This window comes from Rattus norvegicus, chromosome 3 (genome assembly GCF_021556685.1).
Source record: "Rattus norvegicus strain SHRSP/BbbUtx chromosome 3, alternate assembly SHRSP_T2T, whole genome shotgun sequence".
Lineage (NCBI taxonomy): Eukaryota > Metazoa > Chordata > Mammalia > Rodentia > Muridae > Rattus > Rattus norvegicus.
In genome coordinates, this window is record NC_141536.1 from 29470590 (window position 1) to 29488720 (window position 18131).

The 18131-nt window shown below is 36.9% G+C and overlaps 1 long non-coding RNA gene across 1 annotated transcript in view; it reads left to right on the forward strand.

Moving 5' to 3' along the window:
• The window catches only part of LOC147995456 (uncharacterized), a 66208-nt gene extending 48278 nt beyond the window's left edge, over window positions 1–17930 (forward strand). Inside the window, exons 3-4 of the long non-coding RNA XR_015684938.1 lie at window positions 358–428; window positions 17846–17930. This is a non-coding gene — a long non-coding RNA (uncharacterized LOC147995456). The remainder of the gene's footprint in view (window positions 1–357; window positions 429–17845) is intronic.
• The last annotated feature ends 201 nt before the right edge of the window (window positions 17931–18131 follow it).

Consider the following 18131-nt stretch of genomic DNA (forward strand, 5'->3'; position numbering starts at 1 on the left):
TGTCGCAGATACTATAAGAATTATGAGTACCTATTCCCATTACTTAACTTTTCAGATAATGCTTCCATTTATGTAGTAGGAGGACTCATTGTTCTGAATTAGGAAAACTAGAATAAACAAAACCTACCTACTGCTACTAACTATCCATTTATACCACTGATGACACCCTACCATATGGAAGTAACCACAAATCTTGTTTGATGACATTTCTTTCAAATAACCATTAATATATATGTGAATCAAAAAAACCTATAAGTAATAGGAACAAAGTAGAAAACAGTATGTTAGTGGTCTCTGGGTCATGCTTGAAAACCTATTTTAGTATTAATTTTATGGATACTCTATCTGATATTTTAGTGAATGACAAGAAGGAAATAACAAGAGAAGAGGATCAAGAGGGCGATGATTGTGAGGATACTCAACTGATGGTAAGTACTTTAGAGCGATACATTTCCAAGTCACCATTTTGTGGTGGGTCCCCCACATTATGTCCTGATTCTAATCCTTTCACAGCAGTTTCTTCAGTGCTCGGCTCTCCTGGCCTTTTGTAAGCCAAGACTGTTTGACAAGCCTGTATCAAATTCCCTTCAAACATAGCGTTCACTCAGACAACAGCATTACTCTATCTGTACACACTATTCTGCGAATTCCCCTTGTCTTTCCTTTCTGCTAAGGTGTGTGTTTGGAAGGATCGTCCAGTTGTTTGTTTGGGCACAGTCTTGCCTCCAGGACTTTCTCTATTCAATTATATAACCAATGACTTCTGACTCAGGAGATTTTGAAGATTATAAGTTATTTCCCCACTGGTATCAGAGGAATTAAGTCCAATTTGGGAAGACTTTGACTTTGCAGAGGGGAGTTAAGAGATTTCGGTGGAAATTATAGGACCGTGTAAAAATAACAAACCAGCAACCACAAGACAAAAATCTATCCGAGTTCTTTAAAGAGTTATGAGTGATTTCCCTTGAATAAACAAGTTATTTTGACAGGGTTCTAAAGTAATTTAGAGAGAAATCCAGGAGAGCATATGAAAACCCACATGGCAAGCAGCAACACTGTTTTAAAAAGTTTGTCAATCTAATGAGCACTTAATTAAAGTCAACAGGGTCTCTAAGTCTCCAAGTAATTTTCCAAAGGAGCTTTTGGGAAAGGGAAAATTTTCTCCATGCTTGTCCTCATTTTCTCTTATTTTCCATTTGTCTGAAAACTCTGGAAAGTCTTTATAATATTATCTTTGGGGTTTTGTTCTTATTAACTCTTTCTTCCTGCCACAGAACTCAGTGTGAGACCAATCAGAATTAAATCCATTTTTTTTTCTTTCATGTTTGAGTCGTTTGGTCTTAGGAAACTCAGTAACTGTTTGGTTTTTTTTTTCAGTTTATTTACTCAATTTCTTTTGAGATAAATGTCAATATTCTCTCTTTCCTTCCTTCTACCCTGGCTGGCCATGTCAGTGTCATCTACTGTTTGCATTAAGTCTTGTCCAGGGAGCCATGATGCTGAGCTTTCTTAGGTGTACCTTTTCTGTCAGAAAGAGAAAAATACAATCTCACAGTCGATTTGTTGCTCCTCAGGCTTCTACAATCTATGCCCTGTCTTCTATCATGTTCATGAGCTCCTGGTTGTATCCTTGATACATCAATGGAAACAGGCCCCTGGTCTGCTCTCTCATTCTGGTCATCTGTGGCTTCTTTAATGAGGTTTGAGGTCTGAACTTACCTTGGTCTGCAACTCCTATGATGGAGGGGGAGACCATGGCAGGAAGCTGGACTGAGGTGTGCCTCAAATCCAAAAGGAATATCTTCCTAATTTTGTCTGTTTGTCTGTCTGTCTGTCTGTGTTGGTTTACTTGTCATTTTCTGTGTTTTCAGTTTGATTATATTGTACACAGTTTTGATATGTTTATTTCTTAACATAAATTACCAAGGAAAATAGAGAGACCTAGGAGAGACAGAAATTATAAGATACAATAGGAATATTAGTAACAATACATTGATATGAAAAGTAAACATATCCCTGGTCAACTAAAAACTCATTTTACAAAGCTTGAGATATGTAAAACTGACTCTTCTCCCATAGCCCCACATTTTGAGAACAAGTACTGTTCTTTCTCTGGACTGCGTCCTCAGTTTATTTACTATGCAGAAGCTAAAACCACATTTCTCCTGCTTTCAGCGCTCAGGACTTTCTCATCTACTGTCTAGTGACACTGAATGGAAAACATGAGATAAGATTTCTCTTAAGAAAATAGACATACACACACATACACACATATATACACATATACACACATACACACACATATATACACATACATACATGTTTGTATACATTTCATATATATATATATATATATATATATGAAACAAAATTGTGTGAAAGGTTATGACGTCACCTGAGGGAAAAATGTATCCTGAGATTGGATTAGGAAGCAATAAGGTTAGAGGAATGAAGAAAACTGATTCCAGGTGTCCTGTGACTATTACTAGAACAGCACAAAGTCACAACACCAGCCATACTGCTTCAAAGAAGAGAAAAATCTATAAAAGAAGGACTATAAGGACAAACCCACAAGAAAACATAACAAGGCTCCATCTGCAAGCACCTATTGTTAACATAACACTAATATTTATATAGGAAAAAATCTACAAAGAGCTCATGCATTGAAGACTGAAAAAACAAAGGAAAAGCAAAATAGACACACACACACACACATACACATAGAAATAAAAGTATCTAAGCTGTTTTCACTTAGAAAAGCAAATTAGAGATTTTTAAATGCATATATATATTGACATGTAAGTGTTTACAATAGATAGAAATATTCTTATTCTTCAATAATAAAAGTTAAAATAATACATTCCTCTATAAAATAATGTTTGATTATAATTCGAATAAAATGTTATATAATTATATAGATAAACATAAATTATTTATAACCAAAGTACACCTAAATGAAATTATTTACATAATAATCTCATTCACTTCATTGAATGATATCTGGACACTTTTTTAAAAGAGATGTCCCAGTAATATTTCAAAGATCCAATGTCATTAGTATATCATTTTGACAGTTTGAATCTAAAATGTTATAAAAAAAAAGCCCAACAAATAACCTATTTTCAATAACATTCATTATTTTAATGACATATGCAGCAAAAAGAAAACAATACAGTCTTGAGTTTTTAACCTAAAAAAAAAAGTACATTGTATCCAGAATTTTAATTTTCCTTTTGATTTTCACTAGAAGATGCTCATATCTCAAAACAATTCAACAGTTTAAGAGTTGGGCTATGTGAAGACCTGTAATTTCCCTGTAATTCCTCTACCAGCAACAGTGCCCATTTTGAGTTGGCGCCAATTCTCAGGAAACTGATTTTCTAGAATAAACTTCCTATGAAATTTGAATATTGATTTGAACGGCGATTGACTCTCAACCGAGGCAGTTTCACTAAAAACCTACACTTACTTAAATGTTAAGTCCTGAAAGAGGTCACATTCTAGAAGTTAAGAACAGTATAAGGCAAGGTTCTCTCATTTGCAACCTGTGGATTGGGGTCTGTATGCATTCCAAGGGGGCCATGAATGCAGACTAATACATTTTCAGATGACCCCATTATTCAGTGTCAAAAGGTTCAACTCCCTTCTGTATTTAGTGGAAAAGAACATGTAGAATCTCTCTCTCTCTCTCTCTCTCTCTCTCTCTCTCTCTCTCTCTCTCACACACACACACACACACACACACTCATTCAGGGACTACTAGAATGGCTTAAAACTGGTAGGAGCTAAGTACTGAAACACTATCCACCTAGGTGACAAGAAGCTGAGAACAGGATAGTTGCAAGGCCTGTGAAACTGGATGCTTCAGCAGTCCCAATTTGGTACTGAGATCTTAGACATGTTGGATAATGAATTGTATTGCTGTCCATACTGGAACCCATAAAAGCTTGAGTATCATGTCAGTGAAAAATAGAACGTCAGCATCACAGTTAGAACCTTCCCAGACCATGAAGTAAAGACAAGCCATGGTGGGGCTTTTTCTTCAGACATCCTAATATCTGGGTCACAAGAAAGTGACACCAATCTGGGAAGGGTCTTCTTCCAGCACCCCAAGTCTTTCTGGAACACACACATGTAGAAAAATCTAGAAAATGTTTTAGCTATTTCCAGGTGAATAAAATTTACAGTCAAGTTACCCATAATGATAACTTTCCATTAATGGAAAAACCCAAGATATCTATCATTTGGTGGCTTTTAGAAAGAATGGGAAGCAGAGAGAGAGAGAGAGAGAGAGAGAGAGAGAGAGAGAGAGAGAGAGAGAGAGAGAGAGAGAGAGAGAGAGAGAGAGAGGAGAGAGAGAACGGTAGTGTCCAAGTCTTACTAGGGAAGACAAATCAAGCACCACTAGTGTAGCATAAACAGGTACTTTATTTTGACTTAAAGATTGGACTCTAAACTTATCAGGATTCATTATCAGCAGAGATAAAAGATAAATATTCAGTACATTCTTTCACTCTAAAGGGAGGTTGGATTATATGGTCACTCTTTAAATCTAGGTCCTGTATCATATATGTATCGATATCTCTGCCCATGAAAGCTCACATGGAGTTGATTGTAATTCATGTTTATGGGGATCCGTCAGACATGCACACATACTGACACACACATAGACATGCACTTGCTCATGCACATGCACACGCAAGCACACACACACTCACATACACAGGGGCACATGTAATCAACCCTGGATACCAGCACTAGTTGTCTGTCAATCCATGTGATCCACTCAGGCTGTTTATCCCTTTTAGGCTCGTGTGGACCTGAAGAAGTCCATGTGCATCTCCCTCACACACCCACTGGGGCTTCTTTTCAGACAACTGAGTTGCCAGCTATCCACCTGCACACTTGTAATCGGTCCCACAGACCTCTGTCCTAAAGCGACACAATGTCATCTTGTTCTCCTTCATGAGCCATCCTTTCCTATGTCCTCTAGATCTTCCCTTTAAGAATCAATAAACACAGCTGTGCCCCCAACCTCTCCAGGAAATTGTTTCCTGTTTCCCTTATCTAAAATCTGGATCTCCCCTAAGGGTACTCTCTTCTTGAGGAGAATTTCTGATTCTTGCACAATCTACTAACACTCATGTGGCATTTTTGCTTTCTCTTATTAACACCTTTAAAACATAATTAGGAAGAAAACTAATGAAATGATAAAATTGTGTTGCGACCCAGGCACTTTGTACCAAGCACCCATCTTACCCACTAAAACTACTGACTTCTTTTCTCCTTTATGTCTCTTTACTAATACTCTACTTTGTCTGTATACATTGAGGTTGGTTATAGTTGGCAACATATTCTTTGAAGCCCTTCCTCATGATAGGAACTACAACATTTTCATCTAAACTACTGCAGGTTTCATGACTGCTTGACTAAAATAGTAAGGCAACCATGCACTGCACAAGTCCTTGGCCCTATCATCAAGTGTCCCGCAAACCTAACTCCCCATTTATTGGGAGAGGTGTCCCTAGAGCATAGTCAGGATGTTGTGCTGAAGATTAAAGCAGTGTCTTGACAAACCCCATGTGCTAGTTGGCAGCCTATTCTGTGGTTATTGCTAATTATTCCCTGTTCTAGCTAACTTCCAAGTGGACTCTTAACCCGAGTAGATTTCCACAACCTGTGATCTATTTAACAGCGATAAATTCTTTTGATGGTTAATTAGTGAATTAAATATTGTTTTTTGTCATTACTACTTACATAGCTTATAACTGATATATATGACATATATGTAGGTTGATATATATATATATTTGATATATATTATATATATGTAGGCCGATATATATAAGTGATATATATGATATATATTTATGATATATGTATAATACATATATATCATATCTATATCTATGTATGTATCAGAATAGTAATTTAGCTATCTTATTAAAAGAAATAGTCCATTAATTCAATTCTGAATGTTTGAGTTTCATTAGTCTATTTTTTCCTGGTTATTGTGGGAAAGATGTCTTGAATGTCTGAGCACACCAATCTGTCTAACTCTTTTGACAGCTACATTGCTGGTCACAGTTATTCTGCCATGGACATGGAGAGAATGGACATCCTTCTACTGTTCGTGATGGAAGTGGGATTTCTTTGAGGACTCTTCATTTAATTTGATGTTGCCTGTCAGATTGGTGCAAACTGCCTTTATTTTGTTTAGGTATGCCCCTTGTGTCCTCAGTCTCTCCAAGATATTCATCATGTTGTGGTTTTGGATTTTGTCAGAGGCCTTTTTGGAATCTGATGAGATTGGCATATGATTTTTTTTCTTTCAGTTTGTTTATATGTTGGATGACATTGACTGATTTGTGTATGTTGACCCATCCCTGGATTTTTGGGACATGGCCTACTTAATCATGTCGGATGATCTTGATGTGTTCTTGGATTCAGTTTGTTAGCATTTCGATTATTTTTGTATCTGTGTTCTTAAGGAAAACTGTTCTGTAATTCTCTTTCTTTGTTGACTCTTTGTATGTTTAGGTGTCAGGGTGACTTTGACCTCATAAAATGAATTTAGTAATGTTTCCTGTATTTCTATTTTGTGGAATAATTTGATGGATATTGGCATTAATTCTTCTTTGAAAATCTGATAGAATTCTGCACTAAAACCATCTGGCCCTGGGCTTTTATGGTTGGAAGATATTTAATGACTGATTTTTACTTCCTTAGTAGTTATGTATCTATTTATGTTGGTTATTTGATCTTGATTTAACTTGGAAAAGTGGTATCTATCGAGAAAATTGTATGCAGCAGAAGGATGAAAATTATTTTCCCATCCATTTTGTTAGTTTGTATCTTTTTATTGGGAAATTAAATTCATTGATACTGGGAGATATCAATAACAAATGATTGTTAATTCCTGTTACTTTGTTGTTGTTGTTGGTGGTGGTTTGCTTGTGTGTTTGTGTGTATGTTTGTGTTTGTGTGTGTGTGTGTGTGTGTGTGTGTGTGTGTGCATTTTCCTTCTTTTGATGTGGTTGGCATGAGATTTATTTCCTGTGATTTCATGGATCTAGTTAACCTTCTTGGTTTGGAGTTTTCTTTCTAGTATCTTCCATGTTCCATATTCATAGATAGATATTTCTTTATTTTCTTAATTTTTTATTTATTCATTACATCCCGATTACTGCTCCCCTCCATACTCTCCACCCAGTCCCAGCCTCTTTCCCATCCTCACCTCCTCTTCCCTAATGAGAAGGGAAACCCAAGCCCTCCTGGGTACTTTCTCACATTGGCACATCAAGGTATATCAGACTAGGTACATCCTCTTCCACTGAGGCCAGAAAAGGCAGCCCAGCTAGGGGAAAGGGATTTAAAGGAAGGCAAAAGAGTAAGAGTCAGCCCCTGCTGTGGTGGTTAGAATGCCCACATTGATAACATACTGCAATTTGCTATGTATGTGAAGAGGGCCTACGTTTAGCCCATTCATACTCTGTGATTGGTGGTTCAGTTTCTGGGAGTCCCCATGGGCCCAAGATAGTTGACTCTGTTGATCTTGACCCCTCTGGATGCCTCAATCATTCCTCCACTCTTCCGCTGACTCTATCAATGATACTGTACTATGCTTAGAGATAGGAGTAGCTAGCATAACTGTCTTCTGAAAGGCATCATTGAGAAGCTGACGGAAACAAATAAGAGACCCACGGTCAAGCATTAGGCACAGCTCAGGGTAGACATTTCTGTCTCTCTATTCTTTAAGAATGAAGCTTCTTTAACTGCAAAAAACAAAAACAAAAACACAAACAAAAACAAAACAAACAAACAAAAAACAACCAAAGAACAAACCAAATCTTGTGTTAGCATTTGTTCTTTCCCTTGACCTGTAAAGCATTATACACATTAGATTCAATATGCTCTCTGTGTGTTTTCTTAATTTCACCATCCCAGGTAGAGTAAAATCATTTGTTAGAGCTGATGAGATTGTTCAGCTGGTGAAGTGAACAATGAAAGTTTGATGACTTGAGTTAATCTCTGGAATCCATACAGAGGTAGGAGGAGAGAAATGGCTATTGAACAGTGCTGTCTGCCCTTTCCACATTTGTGTGCCTACACTCACACAGACACATAATAACAATAAATATATACAGTTTTAAAGAATCATTAAGTTGCATTGTTTGGAATTGCTTCACATCCCTCTGTCCTAGTGTGAAAAGCAGCATGAGTGGACTTGGTACTTCTTCACTTGGACCCCTTTTTGATATGAGACATCTTGCTTGTCCAGTGATACCTTCATGACCTCGAAATGCCCCTTGTGTATAGTCACATGTAATAAATCTTTGAGAAGCCCAATATATTGTCTTACATCTCAAAAGAACACAACTTACATATTATGTGTCCTGATGAGAATTTCAAACAGTAAATTCTGGCCACCATAATCATGACTTTGGGTAAGAGAAGAAAGGCTTCCTCCTGACAGGGAGGGTGTCTCCAGCCAAAGATTTGCCCTGACATCACTCTATGATTAAATATTACCTCTGAGTTTGTGTGTGATATCTGACTTGGAAATAGTCTTAGCTTCTCTAATGAATAGTGTCCTTAAACCTCAAATGTTATTAGTTCACATCTTGAGACCAGAAACCTCAGCCACAGAGTCCAACACAATGATCCAGGTAACTATAAAACCTTTCTTGTTGTTAAAATTTCATCTGCCCATCATGTTTAATGAAAGGTCGTTTCAAGAGACAATATCATCATTTATATAAAGTTAAGAACACACAGTATATATATAGAGTAGGTAGAATAAGTGAGATGCACTAATTACTAAGAATTCCTAGGAAATAAATATTTTTCTTTTCTTAACAGATCAGCATCCTTTCAGCCACATATATAGTATATGAAATACATAATATATCACATTATGTTATGAATATATATCCATAATATATTAATATATATTCATATATTAATATACATATGAATATGCAGTAATCTTTTCCATGGATTAATATGCTCTGACCAAGGTGGAAACTATATCATAGTTAATCTTCATGGATATATTTTCTTTTTATTCCTTTCCTTTTTTTCTTTCACAGTTTATTGGACTTTTTATGTATTTACATTTCAAATGTTATCCCCTTCATGGTTCCTCCCTCTCCCATTCCCCTTCGCACCATTTCTACGAGGATGCTCTCCCTCCCACCCACTCACTCCCACCTCAACACCCTGCCATTCCCTAAAACTGGGGAAACAAACCTTCACAGGACCAAGTGCTTCTCCTCTTATTGATGCCAGACAATGCCACTCTCTGCTATATATGAAGCTGGAGCCATGGGTCCCTCCATATGTATCCTTTGGTTGGTGGTTTAATCCCTGGGAGCTCTGGTTGGTTACTATTGTTGTTTTTCTTATGGGGTTGCAAACTCCTTCACCTCCTTCAGTCCTTTCTCTAACTCCTCTATTGGGGTCCCTGTGCTCAATCTGATGGATAGCTTCAATCATGCTCATCTGTATTGGTCAGGATCTGGCAGAGCCTCTCAGGAGACAGCCATATCCGTCTCTTGTCAGTAAGCACTTCTTGGCATCAGCAATAGTGACTGGGTTTAGTGTCTGCATATGGGATGGATCCCCAGGTGGGGCAGTCTCTGGGTAGCCTTTCCTTCAGTCTCTGCTCTACTCTTTGTCCCTGTATTTCCTCCAATGAGTATTTTGTTTCACCCTTCTAAGAAGGATTGAAACATACATATTTTGGTCTTCCATTGTCTTGAGCTTCATATGATCTATGAATTTTATCATGTGTATTCTGAGATTTTGGGCTAATATCCACTTATACATGAGTACATATCATGTGTGTTCTTTTTGGCCTGGGTTACCTCACTCAGAATAATATTTTATAGTTCCATCTATTTGCCTAAAAGTCTCATGAAGTGATTGTTTTTAATGCCTGAGTAGTACTCCACTAAGTAGATGTACCATATTTTCTGTATCCATTTCTCTGTTGAAGAACATCTGAGTTCTTTCTAGATTCTGGCTATTATAAATAAAGCTGTTATGAACATAGTGGAGCATGTGTCCTTGTTATATGTTGGAGCATCTTTTGGGTATATGCCCAGGAATGGTATACCTGTGTCCTCAGGTAGTGCAATGTTCAATTTTCTGAGGAACCACCACACTGATTTCCAGAGTGGTTGTAACAGCTTGAAATGCCATCAACAATGGAGTAGTATTCCCCTTTCTCCACATTCTTGACAGTATCTGCTGTCATCTGAGTTTTGTTATCTTAGCCATTCTGACTGATGTGAGGTGGAATCTAAGGGTTGTTTTAATTTGCATTTTCTTCATGACTAAGGATGTTGAACATTTCTTAAGGTGCTTCTCAGCCATTATATATTCCTCAGTTTAGAATTCTTTGTTTAGTTCTGTACCCCATTTTAACAAGGTTATTTGATTCTCTGCAGTCTAACTTCTTCAGTTCTTTGCATACATTAGATATTTGCCCTCTATCAGATGTAGGATTGGTTAAGGTCTTTTCCCAATCTGTTGGTTGCCATTTTGTCCAATTGACAGTGCTCTTTGCCTCACAGAAGCTTTGCAATTTTATGAGGTCCCATTTATCAATTCTTGATCTTAGAGGATAGCCATTGGTGCTTTTTTCAGGAAATTTTCCCCAGTGTTCATGTGTTCAAGGCTCATTTCCACTTTATTTCCTATCAGTTTGAATGTATCTGGTTTGATGTGGAGGTCCTTGATCTACTTGAACTTGAACTTTGTACAAAGAGATAAGAATGGATTGATTTGCATTCTTCAACATGCTGACCACCAGTTAAACCAGCACCATTTGTTGAAAATGCTGTCTTTTATCCACTGGATGGTTTTAGTTACTTTGTCAAAAATCAAGTGACCATTGGTGTGTGGGTTCATTTCTGGGTCTTCAATTCTATTCCACTGATCTATCTGCCTGTCTTTGTACCAATACCATGCAGTTTTTAATCACTATTTCTCTGTAATATTGCTTGAACTCAGGGATGGTGATTTCCTCAGTTCTTTTATTGTTGAGGATAGTTTTCGCTATCCTGGGTTTTTTGTTATTCCAAATGAATTTGCAAATTACTCTTTCTATCTCTATGAAGAATTGGATTGGAATTTTGATGAGAATTGCATTAAATATGTAAATTGTTTTCGGCAAGATGGCCATTTTTACTATGTTAATCCTGCCAATCCATGAGCATGGGAGATTTTTCCATCTTCTGAGATCTTCTTTGATTTCTAACCACAGAGACATAAAGTTTTTGTCATAAAAATCTTTTGATTGCTTGGTTAGAGTTACTCCACGATATTTTATATTATTTGCGACTATTGTGAAGGGTGTCCTTTTTCTAATTTCTTTCTCAGTTGGTTTTTCCTTTGAGTAGAGGAAGGTTACTCATTTGCTTGAGTTAATTTTATATCTAGCCACTTTGCTGAAGTTGTTTATCAGCTTTAGGAATTCTCTGTGGAATTTTTGTGGTCACTTAAGTATACTATCATATCATCTGCAAACAGTGACATTTTGACTTCTTCTTTTCCAATTTGTATACCTTTGACATCTTTTAGTTGTCTAATTGCTCTGGCTAGGACTTCAAGTACTATATTGAATAGGTAGCAAAAGAATGGGCAGCCATTTTTTATTGTGGAATGCTCTTTTTGTTCATCGATTGTAGTTAATAGTTTTGCTGGGTGAAGTATTTGGCACTGCCATTTGTGCTCTCTTGATGTCTGGAGGACATCGGTCCAGGCCCTTATAGGTTTTAGTGTCTTCGTTGAAAAGTTGGATGTAATGCTAGCAGGTCTACCTCTACTTGTTACTTCCTTTTTTATTTTGTAGCTGTAATAGTCTTTTCTTTTCTGCATTCATTGTTTTGATTATTATGTGGCTAGGGGACTTTATTTCTGGAACAATATATTTGATGTTCTGTAAGCTTATACATTTATAGGCATCTGTTTCTTTAGATTAGAAATTTTTCTTCTTTGATTTTTTTAAAAAGTAGTTTGTGGACCTTTAACCTGATAATTTTCTCCTTTTTTTCCCTCTTATTCTTAGGTTTGGTCTTTTGTCATGTCCCAAATTTCCTCCATGTCTTATGTCAGGAATTTTCTGATTTAACTTTTCATTTGACTGATTTATTTACTTCTTCTATCGTGTCTTTAAAGCCTGGGATTCTCTCCCCAGTCTCTTGTATTCTGTTGGTGATACTTAATCTGTACTTCCTGTTGCTTACCTATATTTTCCATTTCCACAATCCCTACAATTTGTGTTTTCTTTCTTGCTTATTTTTCCTTTTCTAGATTTTGAACACTTTCATTTGTTTTCTACAGCTGTTTGGTTTTGCTTGGCTTTCTGTAAGGGAATTATTCATTTTCTCCTTTTTTTTAAAAAAATTTTTATTAGATATATTTTTTTACATTTCAAATGGTTTTCCCTTTCCCAGTTTCTTGTCCATAAGCCCGCATCCCCACCTTCTCCCCCATACAGGTGTTCCTCCCTCTACTTCCCTTACTCCACCCCCAAAATTCCCCTGCACTGGGGGTCCAACCATGTCAGGACCAAAGGCTTCCCCATCCACTGGGCCCCAACAAGGCTGCATAGGAAGTTGGAGCCCTGGGTCAGTCCATGTATAGACTTTAGGTAGTGGTTTAGTCCCTGGAAGCTCTGGCTGGTTGGCATTGCTGTTCTTATGGGGTTGCAAGCCCCTTCAGTTCTTTCAATCCTTCCTCTAATTCCCCTAAATGGGGTCCTGTTCTCAGTTCATTGATTTGCTGCTAGCATTGACATCAGTATTGGACATGCTGTGGATGTGCTCAGGAGAGATCTATATCCAGTCCCTTTCAGCATGCATTTTTTTTAGCTTCATCAATCTTATCTAGTTTTGGTGGCTGTATATATATATATATATATATATGGGCCACATGTGGGGCATGCTCTAAATGGCTGTTTATTCAGTCGCTGCTCCAAACTTTGCTTCCATATCTCCTCCTATGGATATATTTTTCCCCTTTTAAAAAGGAGTGGGAGCTTCCCCATTTTGGTCAACCTTCTTCTTGAGCTTCCTGTGGTCTGTGGATTGCATCTTGGATAATTCGAGCTTTTGGGCTTATATCCACTTATGAATAAGTGCATACCAAGTGTGTTTTTCTGTGATTGGGTTACCTCACTCAGGATGATATTTTCTAGTTCATTCCATTTGCCTATGAATTTCACGAAGTCGTTGTTTTTGATCTTAGAGCATAAGCCATTGGTGTTTTGTTCAGGAAATTTTCCACAGTGCCCATGTGTTCAAGACCCTTCCCCATTCTTTCTTCTATTAGTTTGAGTGTATCTGGTTTGATGTGGAGGTCCTTGATCCACTTGGACTTAAGCTTTGTACATAAGAATGAATTGATTTGCATTCTTCTACATGCTGACCTCCAGCTGAACCACCACCATTTATTGAAAATGCTATCTTTCTTCCATTGGATAGTTTTAGCTCCTTTGTTGAATATCAAGTGTCCATAGGTGTGTGGGTTTATTTCTTGGTCTTCAATTCTGTTCCACTGATCTATCTGCCTGTCTCTCTACCAATACCATACAGTTTTTATAATTATTGCTGTGTAATACTGCTTGAAGTCAGAGGATGATGATTCTCCCAGATGTTCTTTTATTGTTGAGTATAGTTTCACTATCCTGTTTTTTTGTTATTTCAAATGTATTTGCAAATTGCTCTTTCTATCTCTGTAAAGAATTGTGTAGGAATTTTGATGGGGATTGCATTGAATCTATTGATCGCTTTTGGTTAAATGACCATTTTTACTATATTAATCCTGCCAATTCATGAGCATGGGTGATATTTCCATCTTCTGAGATCTACCTCAATTTCTTTCTTCAGAGGCTTGAAATTCTTGTCATACAAATCTTTCACTTGCTTGGTTAAAGTCACACCAAGGTATTTTATATTATTTGGGACTATTGTGAAGGGTGTCATTTCCCTAATTTCTTTCTCATCCTTTTTATCCTTTGAGTAGAGGAAGACTACTAATTTGTTTGAGTTAATTTATACCCAGTTATTTTGTTGAAGTTGTTTATCAGGTTAAGTAGTTCTCTGGTGGAATTTTGGGCTCACTTAAGTATACTATCATATCATTTGCAAATAGTGATAACTTGATTTCTTCTCTTCCAATTTGTATCCTTTTGACCTCCTTTCCTTGTCTGATTGCTCTAGCTAGGACTTCAAGTACTATATTAAATAAGTAGGGAGAGAGTGGGCAGCCTTGTCTAGTCCCTGATTTTAGTGGGATTGCTTCAAGTTTCTCTCCATTTAGTTTGATATTAACTACTGGTTTTCTGTATATTGCTTTTACTATTTTTAGATATAGGCCTTGAATTCCTGATCTTTCCAGGACTTGTATCATGAAGTGGTGCTGAATTTTTTTCAAATGCTTTCTCAGCATCTAATGAAATGATCATGTGGTTCTTATCTTCAAGTTTGGCTATATAGTGTATTATGTTGATGGATTTCCGTATATTAAACCATCCCTGCATTCCTGGGATAAAGCCTACTTGATCATGATGGATGATCATTTTGTTGTGTTCTTGGATTCAGTTTGCAAGAATTTTATCGAGTATTTTTGTGTCAATATTCATTAAGAAAATTGGTCTGAAGTTCTCTTTCTTTGTTGGGTTTTTGCGTGGTTTCAGTATAAGAGTAATTGTAGCTTCATAGAAGGTATTTGGTAGTACTCTGTCTGTTTCTATTTTATGGAGTAGTTTGGACAGTATTGGTATGAGGTCTTCTATGAAGGTCTAATAGAATTCTGTACTAAACCCATCTGGTCCTGGGATCTTTTTGGTTGGGAGACTTTTAATAAATGCTTTTATTTCTTTAGGAGTTATGGAGTTGTTTAGGTAGTTTATTTGCTCCTGATTTAACTTTGGTACCTGGTATCTGTCTAGAAACTGTCCATTTCCTCCAGATTTTCCAGTTTTGTTGAATATAGGTTTTTGTAGTAGGATCTGATGATTTTTTTTAAATATATTTCCCCCTGTGCCTACACTCAGCATCCTAATTTATTACAGTACTGGAAGCTTGACTCACTAGAATTGGACAGTAATCTTAAGTGAAAAAACATGAATAGGAAAGAACAAAATTAAAGTATTCCTACTCACAGATGATAGGACTATAGCCATAATCAAAGCAATACCCTTCTAAAAACACGGAAACTACCACAATTGAGAAATATATTATGTTAGTTTTCAGTATTCAATCTGAACATACAAAATTAAGTATTTTATCTATTGATGATAAATCTTTATCCTACCCACACTTTTTAAAATTTATTCCATAAGAATAAAGCAGACCATCACATGGAGAGATCCTTGGTTCCACCTGCATATGTAGCTGTGAATGGCATTGTCTGGCATCAATAGGAGAAGAAGCCCTTGGTCCTGTGAAGACTCATTTTTCCAGTGTAGGGGAATGCTAGGGCGGTGAGGTGGGCATCAGTGGGTGGGAGGGGGAGTACTCTCATAAAAACAGGGGAGGAGGAATGGGAGAGGGGTGTTCCAGAAGAGAACCCGATAAAGGGGATAACATTTGAAATGTAAATTCATAAAATATCCAATAAAAATTTCTATAGTAAAAATTAAAGGAGACCAATTAAAAAATACACAATGGGAGTGCCAGCCATGTTCATGACTTTAAAGATTTAACACTTTTAAAATAAATATCCTATCTAAAATTTTGTGTACTTTCAATGAAATTTTGATCAAGCTAGCTAGGATAGTCTTCACAGAATTAGACAATATATCCCCAGAACTCGTACTGCAAAAGACAATGCATATCTAAAACAATCTTGAACAATAACAACCAATATTCAGAGTGAGTATGAGTGAAATTTAAACCTTATCAGCATGCAAGAAATAATCCAACTGAAATTGTATAGCTGACTGGGATGGTATGTACGCTAAGCACTTGTCTGGCCAAGGAAGGAGAATTGCTAAGAATTCAAAGATAGCTTGGGCTATACAGCGAGTGTAAGACTGGCATAGACCACAGAGACTTAAATATCTTTCAAAATAAGAAAGATAAATGATCAACAAGTGTTTGAAAAGTGTTCATTATCACTAGCCATCAGAGAAATGTACCGAGACGAAAATCGGATAACTTTTAGTAAGATTATAATTTTTGAAAAACAAAGAATAACAAATGCTTGGAAGGGTATCAAGAGAGAAGACATGTAAGTAACATTTTGGTTAAACGTAAATTAAGTACCATCTTTCAGAAAGCTAAAAATCAGTGTCCTGTTCTTTAATCTGCTATTCATATTTAACAAATCAGAGACAAATATTGTTCAATGTATTTCCTCCATATCTGTTCCCATTGTTTATATTCAGATGGCTCAAGAAGTTAACTATCTGGAGTGACTCGTTCACTTCTGGGTATGATTCCAAAATTGATGAAATAACACACCAAGCAGATACCTGAACTTTCCTGTTCATTGTAGCACTAGTCATGTAGTCACAGCAGCTAAACGGAGTCGATGCATGTGTCTATCCATGATGGCTGCATAAAACAGCACAGATCATAGCCACCAGGAATTCCCAATTAATTACAAAAACAATGTCTTTAGTTATTTTTAGAGAAAAAAAATAAATTCACTAATTTGTAGAGAAGAAAAGACAGAACTGAAGAAATTATAATAAACAAAATAATACAGACACAGAAGCACAAAGCCATTGTTCTGCTTCTAATGTGAAATCTGAAATACCAACATAAATACAGAATTGTTAATCCTGAAGATTGGGGAATAATACAAAGGAGGGGTAATGGAATTGGCTTTGACCACTGTCTTTTTGTGTGCATTGAAATAACACAATCTTTTTTTATTTTACACTCCAGATTTGATTCCCCTCCTGGTCCACCCTCTGACCATTCCACATCCCATATCTCACCCTTTTCCCCATATCCAGGAGGATTTGCCCACCATACCCACTGCACCAGACCTCTAAACTCCCTAGGGCCTCCAGTCTCTTGAAGGTTAGGTACATCTTTACTGACTGAACCCAGGCCTGGGAGTCCTCTGCTATATATATGTGTTGGAGGCCTCATCTCAGCTGGTGTATGCTGCCTGGTTGGTGATCCAGTGTCTGAGAGACCTCAGGGGTCCAGGTTAATTGAGACTGCTGGTCCTCCTACAGGGTTGCCCTCCTCCTCAGCTTCTCCCAGCTTTTCCTAATTCAACCACAGGGTCAGCAGCTTCTGCCCATTGGTTGGGTGTAAATATCTGCATCTGACTCTTTCAGCTGCTTATTGGGTCTTCAGGAGGGCAGCCATGATAGATCCCTTTTTGTGAGCACTCTAAAGCCTCAGTAATGGTGTCAGGCCCTAGGGCCTCTGCTTGAGCTGGATCCCACTTTGGGCCTGTCACTGGACCTAGACAAGTGAAAAACAATGATGTTCTGAGAAGTTCATGCATATGGAATTATGAAAGCCTTAGATTCAAAAATGTAGATGTAATCTTTTTTTTTCTGACTTGTATAAGTTTGGACTTAATTTATCTGCTTGGCTATCATATAACCATTTAAATTATATATAATAAACCCTATCAACCTCAAAAAAACTCACATAGTCTAGTTAATAGGTAGAAGGACTACATGAGGATCTGAAATAAATTATAATACAGTGCTTTGTAATGTATTTGTAATGCATTAAATAAAGAGATGGGACAGATAGACAGTATTCTTGCTTTTTGGAATAATTATTTTGTTACTCAAACAGTGAAATGTAGATTACACATTTCATTTTGGTGAACATTGTGCTCTCTGTGTACTTTTCAGCAGTTCCTGAAGCGATATTTCTGAGTTCACAACTGCTGCAGTGGCTACTTCTTGACAACAGAAATAAATGGAAAATGGAACATTTGTTCAGTTCTATTGATTTCCTTAATCACTGAACCTTAACGCAATTTGTCCACTAGAATTTGAACTCCTGGTGGACGAGGACTGCGTTTTATTTATCTTTGTAATACCAGCATTTTTGGTTGACTGTTTACAGTATCTGGAAAAGTATTAATACATAGCTTCTTTGAAAAGTCATTGTGTAATTAGAAAGTCCAAGAAGAAA